Consider the following 12349-nt stretch of genomic DNA (forward strand, 5'->3'; position numbering starts at 1 on the left):
ACTAATTTAGGTGACTTCCCTACTAGCTTGCTAGTGGCACAGGCTTATCCCCAGTGTTTCTTTAGATCTTGCCTTGTTCTGAGGATTTATAGCAACTTCAGGTTGTTCCTGAAGGCATGTGTTAGTGTAGTGTTAGTGTAAGAACTTCCTTGAAAATGCAACAGGAGATAAGAACAAGTCCTATGAGGAGCAGCTGAGGGAACTGGGGTTGTTTAGCCTGCAGAAAGGGAGGTTGATGGGAGACCTTATCACTCACTACAACCAGCTGAAAGGAAGTTGCAGAGACGTGGGTGTAGTCTCACAAGTAACAAATGATAGGACAAGTGGAAATGGCCTCAAATTGCACCAGGGAAGGTTTAGATTGGGTAATACGAAAAATTTCTTCACTGAAATACATTGTCAGACATTGGAACAGGCTGTCCAGAGAGGTGGTGGAGTCACCATCCCTGGAGGTATTTAAGAGACAAGTAGATGTGGTGCTCAGGGACCTGGTTTAGTGGTGAACTTGGCAGTGGTAGTTTAGTGATTGGACTTGATGATCTCAAAGGTCTTTTCTAACCTAAAAGATTATAGGATTCTATGATTCTATGAATTGCCTCTTATCGATGAAAATGCTGAATGATTTGTGTACTCATCTGCTGCGCGACATACCAGTCCACAGTACCCCTTATATGTGGTTTTAAAACTGTTTATCCATCACTTCAGAAATCACAACTTCAACTTAGAGTGAGAATGAAGGTTTCTTTTTTTTTTTTTCATTTTTCCTTTCATATTTTGCAGAATTATACAGCATCTCTTTCATTTGCTGTATAAGACTATTTTTGACAGAGGTCACGGAAGACATTTCTCATTCTTCTTGATGCAAACCCTCTGCTCTGGTGTATATTTACCCAAAACAACATGTTGTTCTAAACTGTAAACACTGCTGTGAAGTGACGTTGATGGGTCCTAAACCTATTCAGAAAAGCTCAGCTACTTCACCTCAGTTGCCTTTATTCCCTCCTCTTGATACTTTGTTTGGCATCACTAAACAGCTATCAGAGATACGGAGAACATGACACTCAAATATTTCTGGGCAATTTACTTATCTTGAATAGCATGCAGCAAACAAGTAGGCTTTATGTTCCCCCAAGAATACAGGGATTTAACGTGGCCTTCCAGATATGTGTTAAGCCTTCTTTCTAAAGCCAGAACTGGACAGAAATAAATAGATTAAATTCCATTTCAACTGTTACTCAATTGTTTACACACCACTGAAGTTTTACTGGTGTATAATAGAAATTCACTATAGATGACCTGCTGACATCTTCATCATGCTGAGGAGTTCTTTGATTCCAGGGTAGTGTTTTATCTTACTTCACAAGACCATACAGCAAAGGAGATGCATTGTGAGGAAGGCATTTTCAGAACAGTGCATGTGTTATTTTCATAACAGCAAAACAACCCAGCTCATGTAAAGATTTTATTATAGATCATTCTTTGATAATTTCTGACTTTCTAAATTCAATGTGTTCCACTCCTTTTCTCATTAAAGACAATTAAATATGTACATATTTTTCCATATTGCTATGTCGGAAATAGCCTTCCTTTTGCTATAGAATAAAATACCTTTAACAATTAATGGTGAGTAGAAGTGTATCATTATAATACTATGTACTTATTAAAACAGTTTTATCACAAAAGCAATGATATGTGTTGTTGACCTTTCTCCTTTGTTTTTATACATTTGGACATTTTTGTGTATCCACCAGGGTTGCTTAAAAAATTAATTTACAAACTCAATAAAAAATTGTCTTTTAGAAAACAGGAAAATATTTCATTTTTCTGAAAAGGAAAGATGAGAAGGAAAATTTGATAGAGGTTCCCAAGGCTGGAGTATTAGCTGTAAACATGGGAGCTGTTACATAGCTCTCATAATTTTCTTTTTCTTTAAGATAAATCAAAAAGTTGTATTATGCCCTACATCCAAAACAAAAAGAAAAAAAAGGAAAGAGGAAATGGTTGTGGCTAATTCCAGCTTGAAATCCTCTGCTTACCAAGGCAAATGGAACTTGACACAATGCAAAACCATTTATTATTTTATTTTATTTAATTTTATTTTATTTCTAAATCCTAACAGATTTTTGGTTTGGGTTTTCTTTTCCCTCTGTTAAGGTTTCCATTTACAGCAGAAAAGTAATAACTTAATATAAAGTTTTTTAAGGGGAGGAGGATACTTACAATTATCCTTTACCAATTATCCTGTAAGCAGCACTGGCATCCTTCAGGAAGACCATATGCAGACTATTTCATGTGGAGGAATTTTAATTACTGGGTTTTGAAAGAATTAAAAGTGGAACATATTAAAAGATCTTCATTTTTTTAGCATAAAGGTAATTTTTATTCCAATTATATAAATAATGTTAAGAATTTTTTTTTTTTCATTCCTAGGATGCAGTTATGTACCTTTAGTTCTGAAATGTAAAAGGGATGCTAATTACACTTTGATTAAAACAAAACAAAAACTAACCACAAAAACCTCTAACTCAAATGAATCAGAGATAAAGCCATGTGATCAAAACCAGGCTTTTCCTTCTGTGGAAAGTAAAATTTTCTTGACATATTTCTCTTTATGGTTTCCAGCCTGCAAAGACTTTATTGGACCAGTATTAAATTGCGTTTTTCATAACCAATTTAATCAAAGTCTGCATTTAATTGAATGTGATTTTATACAGAAAAAATGCAGACAGATCTGTAGACCTCTAAGTAGAGCAAAATTATATACACAGTAATACATAAAATCTCTAATCTTGATTAACATCAGAGAAATCTTTTGCCATATGAATCTATTCAATGGGTTTTTTCTGTGAAAGGAGAAAAAAATTAAAAAAAGGAGTCACAAGACTAACCGGAGTTCCTCTGCTTATTTTTAATAAATATCAACTCTGCAGATCCTACCTTAATATATTAGTCTGCAAATATATATTCCTATAAATTCAATCAATTCTAGATCCAACTGACTTTTTTTAGGGGTCTGGCATTCAGAAGAGAGATACAACTTTTGTGGGTCATGAGCATGGGGATCCACTTGCTATATATCCTCTCTAACACTCCTCTCTTCTCTTAGAGTGAGAACTTCCCCAATGCTCCATTGCTAGGGCACAAATGAATATTTCCATGAAGATAACATGGATAGCTTGGCTTAACATTCTCCTTGATTTAAGAGGATAGTTTAAACAGCTGCAAACCACTGTGCTGCTACACTTCTGCCCAGGATTCCTACTAGCCTTGTGGCTCAAAGTTCTCTCTCTATCTTTTAAAACATAGCGGACAATTTTGGATTAAAATGTTTCAACAGAAGTTGAAACCCATTTGCTATTCTTCAATAGGCAAAAGAACTATAATTGCACATCCTTGTTCCCTAGTGGTATATAGTTTTGTTTCATCTGGATAATATGGAAAATATTTTCTTTGCATATAAAATGCTACTTTATAGTGGGTATGCTATTACTGTATTGATCAGAGTAAGTAAAACAAGATGAGATTGTTAAAAGAACATTAATAAAATAAAGGGATGCCACAAAAATGCAAAATGCAAGAAACCACATGTCTGGAAAAGCAGTTTAACATCTGAGAATTGAATCAATCAATGATTTTCATCTTTTAACACAGAGTGTGCTTTACACAAAGATACGCAAAATGCTTTGTAGTAAAGTGTAGCCTAGGGAGGCAGCGAAAGCCTTTTAGAGAGATCTATAATAGCAACTCATACACAGAAAAGTGAACATTACCATATGGCAACATAAAAGAAACTGAATTCAGAAGGATTTACCAGTACAAATAGATATACAGTTTAGGGATGAATGGAACTGCATAATTAATTTCTAAGACACACATATAACAACCTCACCAGCAACTCAATTTACAGGTTGCATCTATGGTATTTTGAATAATTTTTGTGTAGTGCGTTTCCAATTTTTTTGGTTGAAAACTGTTTTCTGACCATGAATATTACCTCCAGAAAGCCCACTTATTTTCTTTATTTTTTCCATATTTATTACTGTATAACAAAAGCACTTCTAAATGAAACAAGGTGATGTACTAATGTCAGTACACTGCCCAGAAATTGCTAGTTGCTATGTTAGCTAGCAATGGGATTTTTTCCAGATATTCTTCTGATATAAACTATAGTTATAAAAAGTGATTATTTATATATAACTTATAGATATTGTAAAAGTTAGAAAACCCTTTTTGTAAAGAATTTAAAAAGTAAGAATCTTAATACATACCTGGTGACATTTTAAACATCCCAAGCTACTCTGCTAGTTGTCAGTTACCCTATAAGCATGGACTTCTCCCATAGGTCCTGTGTAATTTCTGCCAGTCCCATGCTACATCTGAGATACCCTGTGGTATCTAAAATGGCATTGGTCAGCTTTGTTTTTCACCTGAATCCTGCCCAATATGTTTCTAGTGTGGGAAAATGTTGTTGCTTGATGGTAATGAGTTAAAAAGATGGGTGGAACTAATTGCTATTTAACAAACCATGTGGGAATTTGAGAAAGAAAAGTATCTTCTTCAAAATCTTGTTATGAAACCTAATTGATTCCATCCACTTACTGCCATGGTTGTTTTTCTCCCTAATGATAATGTACATACTGTCTGTAGCCTTGGGTTCACAGCAGCAGGTAGACTACAGTCACACAAGAATTGTGTCCCTTTTGAGTTCAGTGACATCATGGCTCTGGTTAGTCCTTGACTGAGGCAAATAACTGGAGTATGGAGAACTGTTTGGGGAAATCATCATTATATTTTTCACAGTTCATATATCATTCCTGAGGCATTTGTACTGATCGCTGTTGGGCAGAAATAAGGACCCTGTCTCATCTATTGTGTGAGCTGACTTTTGGTCCAATAACCTTTCTTATGTACTTAATAGATAGAAGCAATCTGACAGAATTTATAAATTTCAGGACAAAAGCCTTAAATATTTGTCAGTGTGTTTTTCCCTACCCTTCCTGAACACTCAAAACAGTTCTTTTTAGGTTTATACAAGCCATAATATCAAAACCATTTTCATATCCAAATCAGCAAATCCTTTACCAGTGTTCTCTAAACAGGTTGTTCCTTCCTCTCCTGTTTCCCAGGCAATGCTGTCATAGGTGTTTGCTTGATCACTCTTAAAAGGATATGTAGAAAATTATCTTGACTGGGAACATTTCCTTTTGGGAGCATTTTGTTTGTTGTTGTTAGAGCAGATTAATACTCAGATCTGAGCAAACCAATAATTTGTACTAAATAAATTCTGATTGTCTTAACCTTGGGGAGGAGACTGGGTCAATGGGAGTAAGTAAGTGTCTGGAGTCAGGTCTGAGGTAACTGTACCTTGGACAGAGCTACTGAAGGTAAGTCAGCGTAACGAACAGTACCCTCAGAAGCTGCAATATCTTTTAAGACTGGCCTGACATCTATGTCTTCAGTGTATTAATAACCAGCCTAATACTCAGGCAAAAATATCCTCATTTGAATGGAAGACAGAAGGATAAGGTGCTTTGCTGAAAAGTTGCTTGGTAATCAACAGAATGTCTTGGAAACTTTAACAGAAATTCCTCTTGTTTGTGGCTTCTTTTTTTAATCTGGTTTTTAACTGCATTTTTCTAAATAAAAAGAAGTTTATATCCAAGGAAGTAGAATAGGATCTTTTCATGTAACAGTTGTATGCATCTTTCTGTCTCATACACGGGATAACTCACATAAATTTAGAGATCCATTTCTAGCTCAAGGAAATCAAGTTTCTTTTGATTGTTAGTGTAGAATAATCTTATGCCAATATGAACATATGTGGTAATACAGGAATTGTAAACAGTGTCATGACAGTGCTTAATTTCTTACTCTGCTTTGTAAGTTCATTGTATTCATTGAAATGAAAAGTACTTACATAGTGACTTACACGCGCGTGTGTGTGAAAGAGTGCAAGATAAAGACAAAGACAGAGAGCATTTAATCTGAGACACAAAATAAAATCAAGGAAGGTTATCTTACAGAAAGAATTTCCTAAGCTTCAAAGGAAAAACCCAATAATTCTGACCTTAGAATCTTTTTCAAAGGTTTCCAACAGCTTACTCCTAAGACCAAATGCCAGATTCATGTTTCCCAGACAGAATGCATCAGCTCTTTTGAAGCAGAAGATGCTTGTTTAACATGCTAAACCCACCACTACGTGTGCACAGCATGTCAGGTGTACCCTGTCTAGCTAAATGAGGAATCCATGTTCAGATTTTAAATTTTTGGTTACCCATATGTAAACTGGAATGAAGTTCCGTTAATAGTTTAATAATGACCTTTTCAGCCATAGATGAGAATGCTGAAGTGTCTGCACTATTTTACATTTTGCAGATCATTATTTCCAATTTGTGCACCAGGTTTCTCAGCTCTTTTCCAAGCTCACAACTGATGCCAGTAATGTCCACCAAAAAATAATACATAGGCATGTGTCTTTTTCTTTAACAATAATTTCTAGTAAAAAAGGACTAAAATATGAGAAAATATACAGCTGTCAAATAATTCAATTTTTCTCTAAGGGTTAAACTAATCCTGCAAAAATTAACAAGATTATCAATCATGACTATTGTTCTAGAAAGAAATGAATCCAAAAACATAATAAGCCTGTGAGAAACTGTTTCTCAGTATCTTTTGTGAAAATGCTCTATAGTTTTAGCATGTTGAGAATATGCATTGTTTAAGATTGCAAAGTCCTCTACAGAATAATCTTTCACTACTTCCACTGAGGAATCTTTCTTTTTTTTTTTTTTCTGGACAATAGTAAACGTTCATTCTTTTCCAATTATTAAAGAGTTATATAGAGTAATATTTAATATTAGTAATAAGACTTAGACTGGCAAAAATAATTGCAACAAAAAAGTCACTTGAGAGGCATTTCATCCATTCTAAAGGATTCTGAAACTGATATTAGTCCTGTTACATGTACAAGGCCATTGTCATTACTTGCACTTTTATTATCTTTGCTTTCAATTTACATCTCTGGGAATGTGATCTTTGCTTTCATTGGGTTTGCAATTATCGTTACTTTTTTTTTAATTCCTTCAACACTATGCAGTGTCCTTACCAATCCCCTTTAATTTTTTCCAATATGTAATTGTACTGTGGTACCAGAAATATATATATATTTTTTCCATTACTCTATTCCATTATAAAGTAACTTTTGTGCTAACATTTTAGCATTCATAAAATCTGCTAGTCAACACAGCAAAAGAGTGAAGGCTTGTCCATACACCAAAAATATTTATGGAGATTTTTCAAAAAAACTCAGTCTATTCATGAGTACCACAATAACTGTGGATTAGATTCAATACAAATACTTAAAAATCAGACACAGCAACCATAATGTACATTTCCAGAGTGAAATTTGAGAGAGGTTTCCTTGTACATATGTGCAAAAATCGAACTGTTAGTCTTCAGCAGACAGCAGTAGTGTACTGCACAACTCACTGGATCATGTTTTTGTTTAGGATGTTCAAATGCCACAAGCATAAGAGCCACCTAAAGATCATTCACAAAGCTATAGATACCTATGCTGCACTGAGTTGATGGGACTTTGATGCAGAAATCATTTTTTATATTAAAACAGAGAAAATTTTTTGGATCTAACTACTAACATTTTGATACCAAAAAGTCTCCTAAATTAATTTGTATAGCTGGTCCTCCTTTGGGTCCAGCCCTAAGAGCAGTCACATAGAAAATAATCGCAGATGCAATGTCTGGTCTTGAAAGCTTTCGTTCTGGAATTCTTATTTATGGACCATGGGCATGACAGCACACACAAGCTAGGAAAAGCTGCTCAAAAAGGTCTGCACCTTGTGCTCGGGGAAACAGGTGTGATGTTGGTGACAGTGCTACCTGCACGGGCATGTTTGAGCCCTTGTCTCGCCTCCAGGGGCTTTGCCTTCTACGCTCATGAGCACAGTGAACAGTGAATTTCACGATGCCTAAGCAGAAAAGCAGTTCAATAGATTTTATCACAGAGCTCTCAGAAAACTTCTGTATAGGCTTAGACCCTGGCAATTCAGCTCCTTGATGTTTACACATGTTTAAGTCTACAAAGAGAGACAGTAACAGCTCTGAGGAGCTCACAGATGCCTGTCGCTGAGCAGATGTGTGCAATACCCTGCACTGGCTGTTCTAAGGGACTGGTGGCTTCAGGCCACATATGTTGTATTACTGTAGCCCAGAAAAAGAGGTGACAACATCAAGTGTAATCAAGACCAGATCCTAGCTGCCAGGATGAAATGGAGAACTCCGGTCATCTGGACTTGATAAGTTATTTGAGGGTGTTGCTATGTGAAAGCATATAGCTAAACCCAGAAAGGGCCTTAGACCACTTTTTTCATTAGCCCTAATCAAGAAACAGCTTTATGCAAGGAGACAAGGATGGGACTTGGCATCCTCTGAAAGATGGAGGGAAAGATCTTGAGCACACAGGCAGGAAGTGGAAAAGCTCACTCAAAATGTGTTTTACTGCCCAGGAAAATGACACATGTTTGAATTTGGGCCTTTTCATATCTGTGTGGCTGATTTGTCCTGTAAGATACCAGCTCCACAGGAATCACCAGCTCATTGTCCATTTCCTTTACATGAAAGACAGAAGGCTTTCTGAGGCATTTATCTCCAGGTCAGGGTTGTTAGCTTTCAATACTGAGGTAACATTTCAACATTTCAAACTGTCAGTTAGACACTCAGCTCCTTGGATGGAGGACTTTCAGGTCTGAACAATCATTTCACCACTCCCACTGACAGCCAAGTGTCCCAATGCAAAAGCGTAAGGCAGGAGTATGTCACTGATTTCCAAAGACACAGGTATTGCAAATCTGTGCATGGTATCGTCCATAATGTTTTTATGGATTAAGCCTTCCCAGAGGTGCAGTATCTCCACAGTACTCCCTGTCTGGTCAGCTACACTGGCCCATGGTGAGCAGACAACTCCACCCATGTACCCAGCATATCTGCCAGCCATGCACTAAAGCCTCCAACTCTTCACCTACTGTAAAATTAACAATGCATTTCTCATTTTGGGAGAAGAGACAGGGCAATGCTGAACCTTTTGTGATTCTTACAGATGGAATAACAAGATGGAATATTTTCCTACACTGTCTGTAAGTTTTCTTCATCCATAGAAAGATGAATGGTCCTGGTATTCAAGCCTATTAATTGCTTGGATGCCCTATTGAGACTGACAAAATGTGTCATTAACTAGAAGCCTGATGCAGTTCCAATTAACTTCAGAGAAAACTGAATTGTAATCTCAGCCCTAACTGGGGTGATAGATTCTTCAATACAGGCATTTACCTACTGCGAATTTGATGGATATCAAATTCGGATCACATAGGCCCAGTTACACATCTTGTTATTATCAAGCTGTGCTCAATTTGGAGAAAAAAAAAAATCAACTTAGTTTTGAAAAGCTTTACATCCTATCACTAATATCTCAAGTCTTCTAATACATTTTCATTTTGATTTAATAGAAGCTGAACTTAAGTTTTATGTTTCAGCATAACATATTTAATGTCTGAAAAGATCTATATTATCAATCCTACTTGCTTCACTTTTTTGCTTTATAAATTCAATGATAACTCAGTAATTTTTTTTTCTGAAGATTCAGAAGGTGTCCTTATTTTAGAGTCTGCGTTGGCACAAGGTAAAATGCTTTTACAACACTTCACTGTTATTTCTCACAAAATATTCTTTCTATATTATTATTTCTAAATATTATTTCTATCTAGACATACACTTTTAACTTATTGGCATTAATAGGAGCCCCACATGCAGAGCAAGGGTACAGATAATATTTCTGTAGTTCAAATCAGTTTTTATGAACATTTTCAGATTTTCTGGATAATAATGAAAGTCAAGAATTTTCACAGAGCAGCAAACAGTGCAGCAAGTATTATTACTCGAGTTTCTTATTTAATTAATTTGTTAAAGCACAACTCACAAGGTTAGACTGACATGTAACTAATGAGTTTATCTATATCACAGATATACAGGTTAATTCTTAAAATGATTGCAAAATATCTGTCCTCTGTAGTAAAACAACTGACTAACCTTTTTTCAAGGAAGGCTCCACTTCACCTAAACCAAGAAAAAAGAAAAAAAATCAGAGAAGAGATAAAACTTAAAAAAAATTATTCTCATGTTGGCTTATTTTATTTTTAAAAATCATTCTATTCTTTATATGCTAAATAGCAAACACTCTATTCTGAGATTCTGGATTTTCATAATGTATGTCTCTTACCACAGAGATTTTCCTGGGTCTAGCGTAGATAAATTCAGTGTGCACTAGTAACCAAGGAAACACCCAAACCTGTGTTTGTGATTCTAAATGTTAACTTCTGACTACAATTTACAATTTACTTGATTTTATGCATGTTTCCATGTTTTAAGGAAAGGCCCAGCAGTTACATTTTAGCTCCACATGAGAAAATGCATGTGCAGGTTAGCAAGATTGTAAATCTAGCAATGCTTCCAGTGAAATCCACAGCAAAAAATGCTCCTTTTCAGTGGAACTGTGAGCACTTCGTTGCTGCAGTGTGTTATTCCACCTCTGTGTAGGACGTGTAATTCAATGGAGTTAGCCTGAATGACTGTGGCAAGTGTGTAGCCTCAGCTGCCCTGACCACAGGGCACAGTAGGCAGGGAGTTCACATGCACTTACTTTTTATGATGCAGTGCAATAAGTTGCCTAGTGCCTTTTCACACTCCTGGTATGAAATTACACTTGAGCCAAAGGCTGGTAGGACCAAGGTTTCCATACACTTAATGAGCATTCAGATCTTGAATTTTTGTATGTCAGGTATTTTATGACCTTTCCTACTTGCATTAACACTTACCTATTTGAGTATTTAAAAGCTTGCAAGTGCTTTGGGAGCTATGAAATTATACAAATGAATACTGTTCAAATTATAGCAAGCTTTCCATATTCACCTTTTCTGTTTCTCAGTGATATGAGAGATTTGCTTCATGCTGGTTGTAAGTAGTCTCATAGTAGGGTGCCCAGTGCACTGACTCACTTGTAGCAGCCTTTCCATTAGTATTCATATATGGTGCTAATATAAATGCTCATGCACACACTTAAAAGGTAGAAATTTGATAATATATCAAGTTTATGAACAAATGGATAGAAGTCAGTTTCAGTACATGTTGCTTTTTAATTATATTCTGGTACAGTGAAATAGAATATAAAATAAACTACCGTGAAATGAAGATGTCACTCCTACACTCATCACTTGTCAAAATGACCAATACAATGTGACATGATGATCCACTACTGCTTTGCTCATACCAGGGAACTACTTTTTTAAAACAGAAGGATAGTTATTTTCAAACTTGAAATGTTAGCAATTTACTTTCATTTATCAGATGATATCAAATGAGAAATGCTACAGTAATAGCAGAACCATAATATTTAGTAAACTGAATTATTTGTGATATGTCATCCAAAATATCCTTAGTTCAGCCAAAATGCTACTTTTCTTTTCTTTTTTTTTTTTACTAAATTATTTTTTCAAGATATTTTGCTGCCATCAATATATCAAACAAAAAATTTTTCAGTTTCTTAGTCTGTCTTGTATATTTACTGGGGTTTGTTGATTAAAATAAAATAGCTATTGCCATTCTCTGAAGCAATATCCTGATGCATAGTTTCGTTGTGGCTTTCAAGTCTTGTATAAATTCATGCTCTTTACTTCAAGATCTACTAATGGTAATATTTAATTCTGACAGTTTTTCTGTAATGGTACATTAAACATGAGATGAAAGCTAACAAAGAGAACAATTTACTGATTGGAATAGCCAATAGATGCTGTATTAGCAACAACATTCACTTTTCATTTTGTTTGACCTTCTTGTCTGTGAGGTTAAAAGCTGAGTAAGACAACATAATGCATGTAAACCAGCAGTTAGAGCAGTTACAGAAGTCTTTACGTTACAAATACCTTCATCATTGTCATCATCATCACTCCATACGATGTCAGACAAAAAAGAAATAAAGCCATAAAACCAATCACTGGATTCTTCCAATGCCTCATGAATGATTCTCAGTGGTTCTGTGCTGAGCTTGTTAACAGATCTTCCTGAGTGCAGAGTTTAAAACAAAAGAAGTTGGAAAAAAAAATTATACTCCTTCAGTGATTAAAGTTAATCTTCATTTTACACAGCACTAATTATACTACTTCTTTTAACAGAAACAAATATTGTGAATGCTAATTTTTATTATTCAAGAGTACAGTTCTCCTGCCTGTGCAAGACTGTTATAAACTGTGTCCTAATGTACTTGCTGTTTGCAGAATGATTAAGG

The 12349-nt window shown here is 35.4% G+C and overlaps 1 protein-coding gene across 1 annotated transcript in view; it reads right to left on the bottom strand.

The window, feature by feature from the left end:
* Positions 1–12122, bottom strand: part of LOC104516261 (triadin-like) — a gene marked incomplete at its 3' end in the record, with an annotated part of 92045 nt that extends 79923 nt beyond the window's left edge. The window contains exons 1-2 of the mRNA XM_010160542.1: positions 11988–12122; positions 10099–10125 (exon numbers count right to left, since the gene is read on the bottom strand). The remainder of the gene's footprint in view (positions 1–10098; positions 10126–11987) is intronic.
* Between the last annotated feature and the right edge of the window lie 227 nt (positions 12123–12349).

Source organism: Eurypyga helias, unplaced genomic scaffold (assembly GCF_000690775.1).
Source record: "Eurypyga helias isolate BGI_N326 unplaced genomic scaffold, ASM69077v1 scaffold261, whole genome shotgun sequence".
In the NCBI taxonomy this organism is placed as follows: Eukaryota; Metazoa; Chordata; class Aves; order Eurypygiformes; family Eurypygidae; genus Eurypyga; species Eurypyga helias.